Source organism: Haematobia irritans, chromosome 2 (assembly GCF_050003625.1).
Source record: "Haematobia irritans isolate KBUSLIRL chromosome 2, ASM5000362v1, whole genome shotgun sequence".
NCBI classification, from domain to species: domain Eukaryota; kingdom Metazoa; phylum Arthropoda; class Insecta; order Diptera; family Muscidae; genus Haematobia; species Haematobia irritans.
In genome coordinates, this window is record NC_134398.1 from 98379653 (window position 1) to 98398924 (window position 19272).

Here is a 19272-nt window from a genome sequence, read left to right on the forward strand (position 1 = left end):
TCATTCTCCTAACATTTTCCATACATGAGTTACCCAAACAACTAATGGAAGCACCACTGTCCATTACACCTTTAAACTCATGTCCATTCAATATCACGTTCATATAAGGATGCTCATTTGTGAGACAAGTTGAGTCAATTTCTTTTCGTTCTTCTCTTCTTCGCTCGTATCCTTTCCAGGCTTTAAGAATCCTTTTGCTCACTTCAGGTACAAAATTCCTTAAAATTTTTCGAACGAATTTGTTTATAACGCTCAAGTCGTTGATCATATGGAATAATGGTTTTGATTTTTCGTCGGCCTAGTTGACAGGTAGATTCATGTGTTTTCGTGAGGATATTTTGTCTGTCGTTAGATGTTAAATTAATTATATTATTATCCATGGCATCATCTGTGTAATTATCATGGCTCGTGTGTATTCGTCCTATTCTGTTATAACATGTCAAAATTAATTTTACTGAGCTGTCTCTTTTGTCGAACATGTGGGACCAGTTCTCACCGAGGACACTTTGGTGATGTGACGCCGTCGAACCCACACATATAGCAAAATATTGCTCTTTGTTCAACAGGACAGTCAATAAACGAATGGCCAGCTTGTTTGCAATTCCAACAAAATAGCTGTTTTGAAGCATGGTTCATTGCTTCCACTTCAAATGTATTGTGCTCATGTAATCAGTCGGAATACATTTCTTTCACTCGTCGGTAATTATGTTGTTGTGGTTGACGAAAACAAGTGCGTTTCGAAATAGTCCTTTGGGCTCTTTTACATTCTTCAATTAATTCATCCATCGTATCAATATTCCTAGAATAGATTAATTGAATCAATCCCTCTTTTACATTGTCCTTAATGAGACGAATGAGTGTGTTCTTGAATCGGGAAACGCATTTGGTTTCTTAATCTAGATATTTCTGATATGAAAACATCAGACGTTTCAGAATTCAATTGCCTACGTTCCATAATTTTCCTTTGAATTTCAAAGTCACTCTCGAATATGCGAAATTTCTTTATGAAATGGTATTTCAATTGTGGCCATAGACATACAGGATTTTGTTGTCTGAATTCCCACAACCAATCGTGTGCTCTTCCAGTCAACAAATGGTGAAAACCTTTCACGAAAATGTCCCAAGGATAATTATAATCAACCCTCAAGGCCTCTGCCCCGAAAACAAAATCCTACACGCTCACAGACTTTGATGAGCCGCCAAACCTTAATCCCCACTTTTGCAATTGCATCGGTGTGATAGGTTTATAACCCATTGTAATATTCTGTGTGTGGCTATAATTATTAGGATACGGAATGTTAGAAAATGGGTCATTATCATAGTTATGTTGTTGATACCCTTGGTGGTGGCTATTATAGTTCATACCTTGGTCATACTGGCTCGTATGGCATGGAAAAGAATCCGGATAGTATCGTTGTGGCATATGATCTTGTCGTAGTTGAGGTATCGTGGACTCATAGCTATTGTTCCTGTTGGTCATCATTGTGTTTTCCCTTTGTCCGTCAAGTGAATTCCTGATTGCTCTAGGAATCATATCTGATAATGTCTTCTCTATGGAACGCATGATACTAGCCTGTGCAGCTCCAACAGAAGCGTCGACATGATTTCGTATATCGATCCCATCGTCACCGGCCTCTCCATCTTGATAGTCATTTTCCTGTAATGTAGGCAAATTTCGAGGTCTGTTTTGTCGTGACATCGTGGCAAACTCCCTATGTATCTCTCGTGCAGTACGACTATTTTACTCATTCGGAATAATTGAATATAACGAACCTGGGCTAGATGTTGTACGTGGTCCTAATATTCTAGATGTCTGATTAGCTTCAATGACTGTACGGTTAGGACCAGATGTGGTTGAGGTGGAATTCGCGGTATTGTTATTCGTATTGGAATTTACTTGTGCGTTTGAATTTGTGGCTGTCTCCCAAATATTATTATTCTGTGTATTTCTCGCGGCAATGCGCCTTGAAGACCTTGAGCCTGTCCTACTTGGCATGTTTGAATGAAATTGTTAAAGAAAAAAAACTAAAAAGAATATTCCCTATTTCTCACACAAGAACTAAATGATACCAGAAAATGTGTAATGATAGTTTATAGAAAATTCAAAGTTGATGAAAGTTTGAGAAGTTTTGTAACGGAAAAATTCAAATTCAAAAATTTTTATATGAAAATATTTTCAAATGGTTGTTTTTGTGTTAGTATGACAGTAATAATTATGTTATTAGATATATTGTTATTTTTATTAGTTATATTGTTAATAGAAAACAAATAGACAAAACAAATATTTATTAGTAATATTATTTTCTTTTCTTTTCAGGTAAACTCAATGGCATTAATTTGGCTTAAATTTGGTAACGGATCTAATGCAATAAGGTTTTGGTTTTGATCAAGCAATATCTTTGTATTAAATAGTTTTATGATTTATTTTAAAATATTAATATAAGATATTATTTAATATAGATGTAGATAATCATTTATTTACGTTTTTTTATAATAAAAAAAATCAAAAAAATCTAGTCAGATTTAAATAACGATGTTCTTATTTAATTTTTTTTTTTGTTGCATGGCTAAATCTCAAAATCGGTACACTGGGAAAAATTGTCATTGGATGTAACCTTCTAAAATCTCACTATTTCCGGATCAACAACAAATGTAATATCTAGCTCTATAGCGACAGAATACATGATCCTTGTCCGAAAAATAGTGTCATTGAATTCAGTTGCCGTTTTAGAATTTGAAATAATTCTTGCAGGGGTTACAGCACAGGCATGACAATGAATTGCCTTCCGGGATACCGCTGGAAAAATTAATTCTTATACTAAAATATGGGTTATTGTAAACTAAACTAAACTAACAACTAAACCTTAACAACATTTACGTTCTTTTCGCTGAAGAGTGCACAGGCTCATTACAGTTTCGTTGTGAATAATAAACATAGATGGTGGGGGAGTTAAATTGTTTTTTTTTGTATATGCGCAAGAAATTTAGTGTACATTTTTAATCTTTAGTGAAAATGCTATAGGGAAGTGAACTTTCAGATGACGAAGGCGAAACAATTACCGTAATGAAAATAAATTGGATAAATGGACACGGCGATACGATTATCATTTTTTGGTGTTAGAAATTAGAGGCTTTTTTTCTTAAGTGAAAGTCACACTATATGATTATCAAATTACTTAATTTATCAATAAATATTATCTCCTACTGTACCAGAATATAAAACCTATTTCAAAGATCTTAACAAAAAATAATACACTACCAATGACTACACTCAAATGCAATAATTGGTTGGGTTTCATTAATACAATGAATAATTTTCGTTCATACAACGTATAAGCTGCATCCATACAATGAATAAATTTCATTCATACAACGAATAATATTCGTTAATACAACGAAAAGGCTACGTAATAGCAACGTAATTCTTCGTTAATACTACGAAATATATTCCGTAAAGGATTTCGTAAATATAACGTAAAATTACGTTGTTATAACGAAATGCTACGTTGGCTGACTTTTAATGAAGAATTTCGTTAATAAAACGTAGAAATTCATCGTATTAACGAAACTTTTTCTACCAGTGTACATCTACCATGGGAGAGATTAGATGATGTTTTACTCCCAGGCCGTCCACTCCATATGACATGTTTATGCCATCCATGGTATTTGTCATGCCTTATTTAAAAAATACCCCATAGTTGATATAAACTTTTTTTACATTAAATTACCGTTACGAAATTTAGCCTTTTTTGAAAAGTTGAACATATATATATATATATATATATAACTAAATTTTCTGGCTTAAATCTACTAAGATACATAAAGAAAAACTAGATCACAGTTTTTATCACAAAAATTTAAACAAAAATCCACTTACAAATACATGCTTACACGAAATTGAGAAAATAAAATTAAAAAAAATTGTTAAAGGTTAATATAAAAACCGTAACAAAATCCCTGTTACTTCTATAAACTTTTTTGTAACGTAATTTATATATGTACATGAATTAGTTAAAGTAACCTAATTTATTGTGGTATCACAATGGACTGATTAGTCTAAGTGAGCCTGATACATCGGGCTGCCACCTAACCTAACCTAACTTAATTTATACATATCGATGGTTAATAATTTCTTGAATCGACAAAAAAATCTATCTATCTATCTATCTATCTATCTATATATATATATATATATATATATATATATATATATATATATATATATATATATATATATATATATATATATATATATATATATATATATATATATATATATATATATATATATATATATATATATATATATATATATATATATATATATATATATATATATATATATATATATATATATATATATATATATATATATATATATATATATATATATATATATATATATATATATATATATATATATATATATATATATATATATATATATATATATATATATATATATATATATATATATATATATATATATATATATATATATATATATATATATATATATATATATATATATATATATATATATATATATATATATATATATATATATATATATATATATATATATATATATATATATATATATATATAGATAGATAGATAGATAGATAGATAGATTTTTTTGTCGATTCAAGAAATTATTAACCATCGATATGTATAAATTAAGTTAGGTTAGGTTAGGTGGCAGCCCGATGTATCAGGCTCACTTAGACTAATCAGTCCATTGTGATACCACAATAAATTAGGTTACTTTAACTAATTCATGTACATATATAAATTACGTTACAAAAAAGTTTATAGAAGTAACAGGGATTTTGTTACGGTTTTTATATTAACCTTTAACAATTTTTTTTAATTTTATTTTCTCAATTTCGTGTAAGCATGTATTTGTAAGTGGATTTTTGTTTAAATTTTTGTGATAAAAACTGTGATCTAGTTTTTCTTTATGTATCTTAGTAGATTTAAGCCAGAAAATTTAGTTAGAATGTGCGAAAATTAATATTAGTGAGTAGTTAATTTTAATAAGGGGTGAGGAATAACCCTTGTTAGGTTAAACACACGTCGTGAATGCTAACTTTTAGACTTCCAACTTCAACTTTCCAATCACAAATTTATCGTTTTGCTACATTTTTTCATTACCTTGGCATTTTCCATTTATGTAGGTGTTGGCAACAATGTTATTACTGGTCAAACTCAACTCTCTCAATTCCCTTTGTGCAACTTCACTCAGCTTCCCCTCATGCAAGCTCCCACGTGGTGCTTTCACCTAACCTAGTCGTAGTTATTGGCATACCATGTAGATGGCCCTCGTGATAACATGTGTTTTCACCTGAATAATTTATTCCAGGTGGAGATGGCTCTCGTGGCAATATGCATTTAAATCCTCTGGAATAAATTCTAGCTGAAGATGGCTCTAAAGCCTCACTCTAGCAGAAAACACAATTTCCATCAGAATTTGCCACAGTAAAAGAAAATTGCGTCCATTAAAGAAACAGCCAACATTAAAATTTACTTTTAACTTTTTGTGATACTAAAGTTCTATATTACTATATTAATTTTAGATTAATTATTTTGTTTCCTTAATGTAATTTTTGCTTTATTAATATGTGTATATTTTAATGTTAACCTGTTTCTTTTAGAACAATTGGTTTCTCCTACAATCCTTAAGTTCCTTTTTTTACCCTTATGTTATAATCCTTATTGTCTTTATTCACTATTATTCTTCCAAAGAATCAATAATTAAATAAAAATCACTTCATACTTTCGTCCCCACTGAATTCACTAATTTGACTAATGTTCACACTTTGGCCTTAATATTACAAAAGAAAGCCAAGCTCGACAAGTGCAGAAATTGTCAGGCTATAATTCCTACGTCGGTCACGTCTTGACGTCGTCTTATAGATTCTATCGCCGTTCACACATATGTCGCCATCCAACTATTCGAAACCAATCCCACACGTTGGCCACAACATAAATGGTACTCAAATAATTCATGTGTCCAATGTCGAATTTCGTTCCAAAATAAAATTCCAAGATCTCGACATATTGTAATGTGAATTCAAAGATGAAATACCAAAAATTTCGTATGTAGAAAAGTACGAATTAATACCATGTGATGGCAACACCGTTGGTATAAAGTGAGGTGAATTCGGCTATCAACCTACTTTGAATGGCAACCGAAACAATATTGAAGAGACCTGCGTGAAGATAGCGACGTCGCTAACTTTCGATAACAGGGTTATCGAAAAAATAACAGGGTGACACAGAGACGACAAAAACTGAATTAATATGAGACGGACAGACAGAATATTTAATGAAATTTATGTATTTCCGTGCTGAAAAACAACGATTTTTACACAGAATATGGTAGAGAACATCTTTACCTACAATTTAATGTGCCACATGTGCCTGTTCAATGTTATTTAGCTTGGTTATTACTGGGTACTGGTGGTCAGGACACTATTTCCCATGTGGAGTCCAGTGGATTTTGTTGAAATCCAATTGCAAAACTACTGGAATCCGTAGATATTTCAACTGAAATCTATTGTAAGTAGACATATAATGTGAACATAGTATTAATATGAAAATGCTATTTGCAAATCTCGAAAAAGTAAAATTGCAATGAGGACGTACTACTGTACTATGTTCACACTAGATATGAATGTTTATATAATTTGATATCTCACTTTTGTATTGAAAGGCAAAATTCTCGAAAACGAAAGATTTCAATCACAATGTGAACGTAGAATCATACTACGTTCACATTGTTAATAATTTTTTTATTTGTAAATTTAAGCTGTCTTAGCAAAACAACTTATTTTTAACTTATTTGTAGTGCAAAGAAATTATTTGTTTGTAGTTAAATTTTATAATGTTTTGGAAATTTTAAACAGCCCAATGATTTTTTACTTGTTTTAAGTATGTATCAAACATTTTATGAACCAAACGTGGATATAAAGTTCAATGACCGTACATATAAGTTCAATATGAACTAAAGCAAAAGAATTTTTTAGTACGGTTCCCAAAAGTTGTCAAAAAGAACTACTGTATGGTAAAAATGGTAATGATTTGGCGCTAATAGTTTTTCCTTTACATTTGGTTCAGTTTTTCTTCTATGAGAGAGTACAATTTCTTGAGTTGTAGTTATAAAGTACACCAAGGCAATAACTAGTTTTAACAACGCTTTGTCCAAATCTCAAAATGTGAAGTACAATTTTGTTCAATTTTCACAGGAAGTATTTTATTCTTCCTATAAATCAATTTATTTATTTTATGTTTGATTAATAATCTACATTTTTAATGAATTTATTATTTTATGTGCAATTAATAATCTACATTTTTAATGAAAACAAAAATATGTGTAATGAGCTCTTTAAGTGCAACTACCTTACACACATATGCCATGGAATCTGTTATACACCAGTCCGCCATTTTGTTATGTGTTATAACACTTTTAGCAGAGTTACCAAGATAACTTACGAAACACGTGCTTTAAATATGCACCCTTTGCACGATCGACATGTCATAACAATAATTATTGAAAAGAAAAAACATGATATTAATTGTAAATATGTAATAAATGATCTTTGTACATATGAAAGAATTTAAGTTATTAAATCCCATTTTAAGTTATGTTTTCCTTTTCGTGTTTAATGTTTATTTTTGGCTTCAACGTTTGAAATACTGTCCTGACCACCAGTGCGTCCAACAGTTTCTAGAAAGTTTTGTTCTACACTCGGCGTTTCCCAGATACATGTGGTATACCAAATTGTAGGTATTGATGTCCTCTATCAATATCCGTTGTCACTTTTGTGTACGAAGTCCATTCCTGGACTCCACGTGGGAAATAGTGTCCTGACCACCAGTGCGTCCAACAGTTTCTGGAAAATTTTGTTCTACACTCGGCGTTTCCCAGACACATGTGGTATACCAAATTGTAGGTATTGATGTCCTCTACCAAGTTCCGTTGTCATTTTTGTGTACGAAGTCCATTCCTGGCCTCAGCGCTGGAAATAGTGTCCTGACCGCCAGTGCGTCCAACAGTTTCTGGAAAATTTTGTTCTACACTCGGCGTTTCCCAGATACATGTGGTATACCAAATTGTAGGTATCGATGTCCTCTACCAAGTTCCGTTGTCAGTTTTGTGTACGAAGTCCAATCCTGGCCTCAGCGCTGGAAATACTGTCCTGACCACCAGTGCGTCCAACAGTTTCTGGAAAATTTTGTTCTACACTCGGCGTTTCCCAGATACATGTGGTATACCAAATTGTAGGTATTGATGTCCTCTATCAATATCCGTTGTCACTTTTGTGTACGAAGTCCATTCCTGGACTCCACGTGGGAAATAGTGTCCTGACCACCAGTGCGTCCAACAGTTTCTGGAAAATTTTGTTCTACACTCGGCGTTTCCCAGACACATGTGGTATACCAAATTGTAGGTATTGATGTCCTCTACCAAGTTCCGTTGTCATTTTTGTGTACGAAGTCCATTCCTGGCCTCAGCGCTGGAAATAGTGTCCTGACCGCCAGTGCGTCCAACAGTTTCTGGAAAATTTTGTTCTACACTCGGCGTTTCCCAGATACATGTGGTATACCAAATTGTAGGTATTGATGCCCTCTATCAATATCCGTTGTCACTTTTGTGTACGAAGTCCAATCCTGGCCTCAGCGCTGGAAATACTGTCCTGACCACCAGTGCGTCCAACAGTTTCTGGAAAATTTTGTTCTACACTCGGCGTTTCCCAGATACATGTGGTATACCAAATTGTAGGTATTGATGTCCTCTATCAATATCCGTTGTCACTTTTGTGTACGAAGTCCATTCCTGGCCTCAGCGCTGGAAATACTGTCCTGACCACCAGTGCGTCCAACAGTTTCTGGAAATTTTTGTTCTACACTCGGCGTTTCCCAGATACATGTGGTATACCAAATTGTAGGTATTGATGTCCTCTATCAATATCCGTTGTCACTTTTGTGTACGAAGTCCATTCCTGGACTCCACGTGGGAAATAGTGTCCTGACCACCAGTGCGTCCAACAGTTTCTGGAAAATTTTGTTCTACACTCGGCGTTTCCCAGACACATGTGGTATACCAAATTGTAGGTATTGATGTCCTCTACCAAGTTCCGTTGTCATTTTTGTGTACGAAGTCCATTCCTGGCCTCAGCGCTGGAAATAGTGTCCTGACCACCAGTGCGTCCAACAGTTTCTGGAAAATTTTTTTCTACACTCGGCGTTTCCCAGATACATGTGGTATACCAAATTGTAGGTATTGATGCCCTCTATCAATATCCGTTGTCACTTTTGTGTACGAAGTCCATTCCTGGCCTCAGCGCTGGAAATACTGTCCTGACCACCAGTGCGTCCAACAGTTTCTGGAAAATTTTGTTCTACACTCGGCGTTTCCCAGATACATGTGGTATACCAAATTGTAGGTATTGATGCCCTCTATCAATATCCGTTGTCATTTTTGTGTACGAAGTTCATTCCTGGCCTCAGCGCTGGAAATACTGTCCTGACCACCAGTGCGTCCAACAGTTTCTGGAAAATTTTGTTCTACACTCGGCGTTTCCCAGATACATGTGGTATACCAAATTGTAGGTATTGATGCCCTCTATCAATATCCGTTGTCACTTTTGTGTACGAAGTCGATTTCTGGCCTCAGCGCTGGAAATACTGTCCTGACCACCAGTGCGTCCAACAGTTTCTGGAAAATTTTGTTCTACACTCGGCGTTTCCCAGATACATGTGGTATACCAAATTGTAGGTATTGATGCTCTCTATCAATATCCGTTGTCACTTTTGTGTACGAAGTCCATTCCTGGCCTCAGCGCTGGAAATACTGTCCTGACCACCAGTGCGTCCAACAGTTTCTGGAAAATTTTGTTCTACACTCGGCGTTTCCCAGATACATGTGGTATACCAAATTGTAGGTATTGATGCCCTCTATCAAGTTCCGTTGTCACTTTTGTGTACGAAGTCCATTCCTGGACTCCACATAGGAAATAGTGTCCTGACCACCAGTACCCAGTAATAACCAAGCTAAATAACATTGAACAGGCACATATGGCACACCAAATTGTAGGTAAGGCTGTTCTCTACCATATTCTGTGTATAAATCGTTGTTTTTAAGCACGGATATACATAAATTTCATTAAATATTCTGTCTGTCCGTCTTATATTAATTCAGTTTTTGTCGTCTCTGTGTCACCCTGTTATTTTTTCGATAACCCTGTTATCGAAAGTTAGCGACGTCGCTATCTTCACGCAGGTGCTAACTTCACGCAGGTAATATTCTATGATTTGTGCAAGTTTTATAGGTAAGCGTTTTTCAAAATAAAACCTCCAGCTTTTCTTCAACATCTTTTTCTATGTAGCTAAAAATATATATTTATTTATATAAAAATATTCATTCACTTCGGGGGGGGGGTTTGATCCCCCTCATCCCCCCCCGAAATACGGCCTTGCCAGTGACCATAGAAACTCCATTTGCTTGTGTAAATTTTCATCGAAATTGTTTTCAGTGCCAGAGTGTAAAATTGTACGAGAACTATCATATTGTGTTATTGGCCTGTAGCTGCCTGAGATCACCCAACCAAAGCTAGTTTCTTGTAAAATGGGTAAATTATGACCTAATTTAATTTGCCCTGGTCTTAAAGCCTCGAAAAAGCTCTCTGCTCCTAATAATAGGTCAATTCTCTGAGATTGATAAAAAATTCGTCGGCTAAATCCACGTGTATTAATGTCTAAAGTTGGTTGATAACCACACAGAAAAAAAAGTGTCTCGTAAATTTAAGAAGATTTTTACAATAATTTATTACAAGAATTTTCCAGAATTTTAGTTCATTTTTCGTATTTTCAACGAAAATTAACTACTCGAAAGGAAATTTTACAAATTCTAAGTAGCAAACGTTTAGTTCATGGCCTACAAAATACGATGGAAATTTCCTTAAAAAATTTCTTAACTGGTAGTTAAAAATTCGTTTGTCATGCTATAAAACTACTTGTGAAATGTAAAGTATTTTCTAAATAATAAGTGCAATTTACTATAAGATTTTTTTGTATGAGAAAATATTTTTTTACGAAAAATGAACTTGAAAGTGGATAGCAATTTCTTACTGACAATTCCTATAGTTAATAATTGTTGGTAAAAAATTACCCAATGAAATATTTTTAGTTCACATGTAATTAAATTTACAGACATTTTCGTCAAAAATGGTAGATAACATTTCATGAAAATTTTGCAAATTTTAAGTTAAACGTTTCGTCGTTCATAAACAGGGGCCAAATCACCGCATTCGTCATCGAGTTATGTTTCGTATCGAGAAACATTTCGATCGCTGTAAAATTTTGGATCACCGCATTCGATCGTAATTTATTTTGTCTACTACTTTTTTTTACATTGCTGTAAACATATGGTAATAAGAAAATTGTAGCAAAAGATGATTTCAAAATAACTTTTTGTGATCAAAATATGTATATGTGTAAAATTTGTTATGAATCCATGTGTTTTTGTTTTCCTCGTCTTCGGATTCAGAGGATGAGTACAAAGTGGAATTAATAAGGAAAAACATTCGAGACAAAATCAGTCGTTTGCCTGAGGTGCATTGCCTGTAAGTGATTCTATTTTGAAGTGAGTGCTTTTAACTAATTGTGTTTTTAACATCCATAGATTTAAAAGACGCTTTCGTCTGTCAAAAGAAGCTTTTAAATATGTTCTTGAAAAGTGAGTTTTTTTTGAAGCGGCTACTGAGCATTCCTTTCTTTCTTCCGTTTCCCTAAATGCAAGTAATATTATATTTTCTTAAATGTATTTTGCCAAAATATATAAATAATACTTCCATTTTCAACAACTACTTGTTTCTTTTTGTTTACCTTTTTTCTGCTCAAAAATCACTACATATTTCGTTTTCGATAGCATGCTACCTGTCGTGTTCAACTTCGAGTAGAAACAATTCGATAACGACTGCGGTGATTCGCGTAAACTACATTACGACGACGAAGTACTCTATTTCGACTGCGGTGATTTGGCCCCTGGTGTGCCTTTACGAATATTATTCTTAGAGTAAATTGTCAGCAGATGCGATGAACTAATGCATAGTACAGAGATCTTTATCGGCATAGTGGAATGTGATTAATGTAAAGATGATGTTACTTGAGTTTTGTTGTGTATACATGAGCGTGGGGTTGTTTTTATTTTTGTTCATTTAGTGGTTTGTGTGTGTTTTTTTTATTCGCGGATGGTTTATTTGGCTGGATGAGGTGTTGTTTTCAATAAAGGCACATGTGTTTTTGTTGTAGGAATGTTTTGGCATAGACCAAGGAAGGTATAGACAACGAAAGTGAATTCACAGCGCTGTAGTTTGTCTGCACACCGTAGATGGCTCTTTTTCGTCAGCAATTGAGTGATTTTTTAATTTGGCTTTAATTTGTTTTCTTTCCTTTGTTCTCTCGTTGAAACACCAAATATTGTGAAAGTTTATAAAATACTATTCATCCACACCTTTTTTGTAATGCAAATTGACTAATTTATACGGTTATTCTCGTTTTCCAAAAATAAATTGAGTCACTTGACTGCGCAATTGAGTGGAATGACTGCGCACTGCAAATAAACAAAACCATGGTGAATTATCAAGGTATGTCTCTATATTTTCTTGGTCTATGGTTTTGGCTTTGCTTGGTTTTGTTTGGCATGCTTCAGTTGTGTAGTTGGCGTTGGCGTGGATTGTTGCATCTTTTAAGCAGGTATGCAACAAGGGAATATAAAGGCATGGAATATTTTGGATTTTTGAGACATAAAGGGTGATTCTTTTGAGGTTAGGATTTTCATGCATTAGTATTTGACAGATCACGTGGGATTTCAGACATGGTGTCAAAGAGAAAGATGCTCAGTATGCTTTGACATTTCATCATGAATAGACTTACTAACGAGCAACGCTTGCAAATCATTGAATTTTATTACCAAAATCAGTGGCAGAAAATCCGCTTTTTTATCGACAAATTTTGTTCAGCGATGAGGCTCATTTCTGGTTGAATGGCTACGTAAATAAGCAAAATTGCCGCATTTGGAGTGAAGAGCAACCAGAAGCCGTTCAAGAACAGCCCATGCATCCCGAAAAATGCACTGTTTGGTGTGGTTTGTACGCTGGTGGAATCATTGGACCGTATTTTTTCAAAGATGCTGTTGGACGCAACGTTACGGTGAATGGCGATCGCTATCGTTCGATGCTAACAAACTTTTTGTTGCCAAAAATGGAAGAACTGAACTTGGTTGACATGTGGTTTCAACAAGATGGCGCTACATGCCACACAGCTCGCGATTCTATGGCCATTTTGAGGGAAAACTTCGGAGAACAATTCATCTCAAGAAATGGACCGGTAAGTTGGCCACCAAGATCATGCGATTTGACGCCTTTAGACTATTTTTTGTGGGGCTACGTCAAGTCTAAAGTCTACAGAAATAAGCCAGCAACTATTCCAGCTTTGGAAGACAACATTTCCGAAGAAATTCGGGCTATTCCGGCCGAAATGCTCGAAAAAGTTGCCCAAAATTGGACTTTCCGAATGGACCACCTAAGACGCAGCCGCGGTCAACATTTAAATGAAATTATCTTCAAAAAGTAAATGTCATGGACCAATCTAACGTTTCAAATAAAGAACCGATGAGATTTTGCAAATTTTATGCGTTTTTTTTTAAAAAAAATTATCAAGCTCTTAACAAATCACCCTTTATATTGGTGTTTGTTTATTAAACCTTTTAAATGAAAGTTATTAATATTTTATTGGTAGTTTAGAAAAAAGTTATTAAGAATATTTAGGAAAATATGTATGTTGAAATTAAAAGTGTATTGAAATTTTTATTATTCAATATAAAAAATTAATATTCAATTCCAGATGAATTTGGAAAACGTTTGTTATATCTCAGCGTATAGTTTAGTCATAAATTGGTAAGTATATATTTTTTAAATGGCTTTCTTTTAAAAAGAATATTTTTTATGTATATTATTATTTGTTAATTATTTTTTTGGAAACCAGTTTAATGTTTTTCTTTCACGAAAATTTTGCAAATTTTAAAAACAACATTTAATTTCAGAGCAACTCCAGATGGATTCGAACAAATTTAAAAAATAGAGAATTGGTAAGTCTTCTTTTAGAAATTGGCTTTATTTCATCTAGAATATTTACGTTTTTGTGACCTTTTTATCATCAAAATTACAGGTTTTTAATAGCTTATTTTAGTATTTCTTCAATCAAATTTTGTGGAAACCAATATAATATTTTTAATGTAACAACAAATATTTAATTTCAGAATAACCCCTTAAAAATTTGGACAAATTTTTAGTACTCCTTTGCCTGTAATTTAATAGTGAATTGGTAAGGATTCTTTAACTTTCTTTCAACCCTGGACAGTCATACATATTTTTTGTACATTAACTTCATCCTTCGTCATTTTGACTACGGCTGATTTCAAGACGCTATAATTTTCATCGTGAGCGAAAAAGTGAACCAAACTTGATTTTTTTTCTTATTCAATTTGGTTTTACGTAGTATAAAACAAAAATTCATAAAACGGTAGAATTAGTATAACTTAAATTTACCATTTCCCAATAGACTAAAATGCATTTTAAATCGAAAATTAAATTACGTGTCGTCATTTTGACGAATGATGACTGTCAAGGGCTATCAAGAATATTTGGTTTTTTATGCATATTTTTATTTTTTCATTAGATTTTTAGAAAACCTATTTAATAATTTTATTTAATGTAAAAAATAAATATTTAATTTCAGAGTAACCCAAATAAATTTGGACAACTTATTATATTTCCCCTCAGCGTACAATTTAATAGAGAATTGGTAAGTTTTATATTAAAACTTTGGATTTCTTTCAACTAGAATATTTATTTTATTATATCCTTCACAACGATAACAACACAGTTGTATGAGTTTATTTAGAATACTTCATTATTTCTCTAATTGTTTCAGGTACAAATTTTATGAGATACGTTTTCCAAAGGAAAGTTGAATTCCTTACACCATTTGATAAAATGCCCCCAAATATGGTAAGTTACAAGCTAAAATGAAGAATTAAAAATTATATTTCATAACATGGTGTTAATTTTTAACAATTTTCATTATTGTTTCCATTTTTTTCCAGCAAGATACAGTATGTCAAGAAAGTCTTTTGACATTGTCAAATATTTAAAATTCCAGAAATAATTGAAGTAAAAATCGAGTTGTTAATTCGTTTTGAGAAAAATAAAATATGTATACTTTGCAAAATACATAATAAAATATTTTTTAAAATTAAATTATATTTAATTTTGGAATAAAACATAATTTTTATCCTATTGTCAAAACACTTTCTTGACATACTGTATGTGAAATAATTACCTACGATGAATAAAAAAAGGATAAGTCAAAATGTCCAAACAGCGGGTTCAAATTAACTACTCTCTGTTCCACGTGGTCATAATTTTTATTCACAATAAACATTGTATTAAGAACTTTCATCATAAGTTTTTATAATAAAGTACTTTTGCTTAAAGAAAATTTAATTTTAATGTATGAAAATTTTCATAATAGTAAAACGGCTTGTTGTTCCTTTAATTATTTAATTTCTCTGTACTGTGGAATGATTGATTTAAAAATAGTTTAGTCGTCGACATTTTAAAGAGACTGTTAACCAGTTTTTATTATCGGGTTTCCCACAAAATAAGCAAGTAAAACAAAATAATACTGACTTTTTAACTTGGTAGGGGTATATAAATCTTATGGTGTTGTAAAAATAAACTAAACTACAATGTTATAGATGAACTAAAATTTAAGAGAATTATAAACTAGACAAGTTGAAAAAAATCTTAAGGGCTAAATCATGGTCAATATTACTACAGTTTAGTTCATTTTGCAATGGAAAAGGGTTCACTGTTTTTTTCAGTGCAGATATACGATTCATAACCAACAAATCTATGACATATTCTTCTTCGTTGTAGCGCGAACGAACCGATGTGGCTACTTCATACTTCATTTTGGACGATAAACCACCGACTCCTACTATGTCAATTATCTTCTTTCTCTTCGTTAAATTTAATTGCCGTGCCAAAGTTTCAGTAATAAGATTCACTTGGGAACCTGAGTCTAAGAGTGCACGGCACAACTGGAATTCTCCCGACCCATCACGAACAAGAACGACTGCCGTTGCCAAAATCACATTAGTTGATGGTTGAATATGAGTGTTAACAGCCACAGATGGTGTTGTCCCCGAATGAGACGTGGAGGGGGCTTCTACGTTGCTCATGGTTGTTGTCCGATGTAAAGTGGTGTGATGGGCTTTGCGACAAGTCTTGCAAGTCACCTTAGATAAACATTTGGATACTACATGACCCTCACCAAGGCAATTAAGGCATAGGCCGAGCCTTTTAACCGTATTTCGCCGTAAATCGTGATCCATTGCTATATATTTGGCACATGAACTAATCCAATGATCTAAACATTTGCATAATGCACAATACTTTTGTTGGGTGTGTCAAGATAATCGAGTCTGTACTTTAGACCCATTCCGGCGGCTATTATAGTTATTGGGGGTTTTGATATAAGATTCTGTAGACTCCAAAAACTGACATCTTCGTTCCAAACTTTTACAAAACGTATCCCATGAGGGTATCTTATCAAAATCAGGATTTTCTTTCCATTTGATTCTAGTTTCTACATCAACCTGTGTCGATATCAAATGGATAAGCATTGCATGGCAAATCTGTTCCTCGTTTCCTAATGACTTAAGCGAACTGTAAATAGCCGAACCACTATCAACCAAACTATGCAATTGAACAGCTGATGGTTTTTGAACATCTGGGAGATCATAAAGGTTTGATATATGTTCAAGGAAAATCAATGTGGTATTATCGTATCGTTGTTCTAATCGATTCAAAGCCTTCTTATAATTGTCACTTGTTATTTGGAATGCACGAACAGTATCTAATGCCTGTCCCGATAAACAATGGATCAAATGATTGAACTATTCTATTGGCGATAACGATGTATCATTGTCCAGAAATAGCTTGAATGAAGATATAAAATTCTTATACGCGGAATACTTTCCGTCGAACTTTGGTAAATCAAGTTTAGGCAACTTACTTGTATCGGGAATTGGAATTGCAAATGATGATTCAAAACCACCTCTTTTGTAGTTATCGCCAAGTAATTCGATAATTTTCGTTTTTGTTTTTATACACAAATCCTCAAGATCTGCCCTTCCATTATCTTTTGGGTTATTATCCTCTATTTCGTTTTGAATAGTCAATATTTGCTTGAAGTATGCCTCCACTAACCCGAGCCTACACAGAAAAAAAAAGTGTCTCGTAAATTTAAGAAGATTTTTACAATAATTTATTACAAGAATTTTCCAGAATTTTAGTTCATTTTTCGTATCTTCAACGAAAATTAACTACTCGAAAGGAAATTTTACAAATTCTAAGTAGCAATCGTTTAGTTCATGGCCTACAAAATACGATGGAAATGTCCTTAAAAAATTTCTTAACTAGTAGTTAAAAATTCGTTTGTTATGCTATAAAACTACTTGTGAAATGTAAAGTATTTTCTAAATAATAAGTGCAATTTACTATAAGATTTTTTTGTATGAGAAAATATTTTTTTACGAAAAATGAACTTGAAAGTGGATAGCAATTTCTTACTGACAATTCCTATAGTTAATAATTGTTGGTAAAAAATTACCCAATGAAATATTTTTAGTTCACATGTAATTAAATTTATAGACATTTTCGTCAAAAATGGTAGATAACATTTCATGAAAATTTTGCAAATTTTAAGTTAAACGTTTCATCGTTCATAAACTGGTGTGCCTTTACGAATATTATTCTCAGAGTAAATTGTCAGCAGATGCGATGAACTAATGCATAGTACAGAGATCTTTATCGGCATAGTGGAATGTGATTAATGTAAAGATGATGTTACTTGAGTTTTGTTGTGTATACATGAGCGTGGGGTTGTTTTTATTTTTGTATTTAGTGGTTTGTGTGTGTGTGTTTGTTATTCTTGGATGGTTTATTGGCTGGATGAGGTGTTGTTTTCAATAAAGGCACATGTGTTTTTGTTGTTGTAGGAATGTTTTGGCTTTGCTTGGTTTTGTTTGGCATGCTTCAGTTGTATAGTTGGCGTTGGCGTGGGCTGTTGCATCTTTTAATATGCAACAAGGGAATACAAAGGCATGGAATATTTTGGAATTTTGAGACATATATTGGTGTTTGTTTATTAAACCTTTTAAATGAAAGTTATTAATATTTTATCGGTAGTTTCGAGAAAAGTTATTAAGAATATTTAGGAAAATATGTTGAAATTGAAAGTGTATTGAAATTTTTATTATTCAATGTAAAAAATTAATATTCAATTCCAGATGAATTTGGAAAATTTTTGTTATATCTCAGCGTATAGTTTAGCCATAAATTGGTAAGTATTGTTTTTTTTAATATGGCTTTCTTTTAAAAATAATATTTTTTATGTATATTATTATTTGTTAATTATTTTTTTTTTTTGGAAACCAATTTAATGTTTTTCTTTGTTGTGAAAGCAATATTTAATTTCAGAGCAACTCCAGATGGGTTCGAAAATAGAGAATTGGTAAGTTTTCTTTTAAAATTTGGCTTTCTTTCAACTAGAATATTTACGTTTTTATGACCTTTTTATCATCAAAATTATAGGTTTTTAATACCTTATTTTAGTATTTCTTTAATCAATTTTTTGGAAACCAATGTAATATTTTAATGTAAAAAAACAAATATTTAATTTCAGAATAACCCCTTAAAAATTTGAAAAAATGTTAGTACTCCTTTGCTTGTAATTTAATAGTGAATTGGTAAGGATTCTTTAACTTTCTTTTAACCAGAATATTTGTTTTTTTATGCATAATATTATTTTTTTCATTAGATTTTTTGGAAACCTATTTAATAATTTTATTTAATGTAAAAAATACATATTTAATTTCAGAATAGCCCAAATAAATTTAAACAACTTTTTATATTTCCCCTCAGCGTACAATTTAATAGAGAATTGGTAAGTTTTATATTAAAACTCTGGCTTTCTTTCAACTAGAATATTTATTTTATTATATCCTTCACATCGAAAGCAACACAGGTTTATGAGTTTATATAGAATACTTCATTATTTCTCTAATTGTTTCAGGTACCAATTTTATGAGATACGTTTTCCAAAGAAAAGTTGAATTCCTTACACAATTCGATAAAA

The 19272-nt window shown here is 32.4% G+C and overlaps 2 long non-coding RNA genes across 2 annotated transcripts; both read left to right on the forward strand.

Annotated features, from left to right (window-relative positions):
* The first annotated feature begins 11300 nt into the window (after positions 1-11300).
* On the forward strand, positions 11301-11870 carry LOC142223440 (uncharacterized). Its single transcript, XR_012718731.1, has 2 exons — positions 11301-11630; positions 11690-11870. It is a non-coding gene; the product is annotated as an uncharacterized LOC142223440 (long non-coding RNA).
* Positions 11871-13911: 2041 nt separating this feature from the next.
* LOC142223441 (uncharacterized) lies at positions 13912-15275 on the forward strand. The gene is made up of 5 exons (XR_012718732.1): positions 13912-13964; positions 14111-14155; positions 14327-14391; positions 14806-14871; positions 15001-15275. It is a non-coding gene; the product is annotated as an uncharacterized LOC142223441 (long non-coding RNA).
* Positions 15276-19272: the final 3997 nt, after the last annotated feature.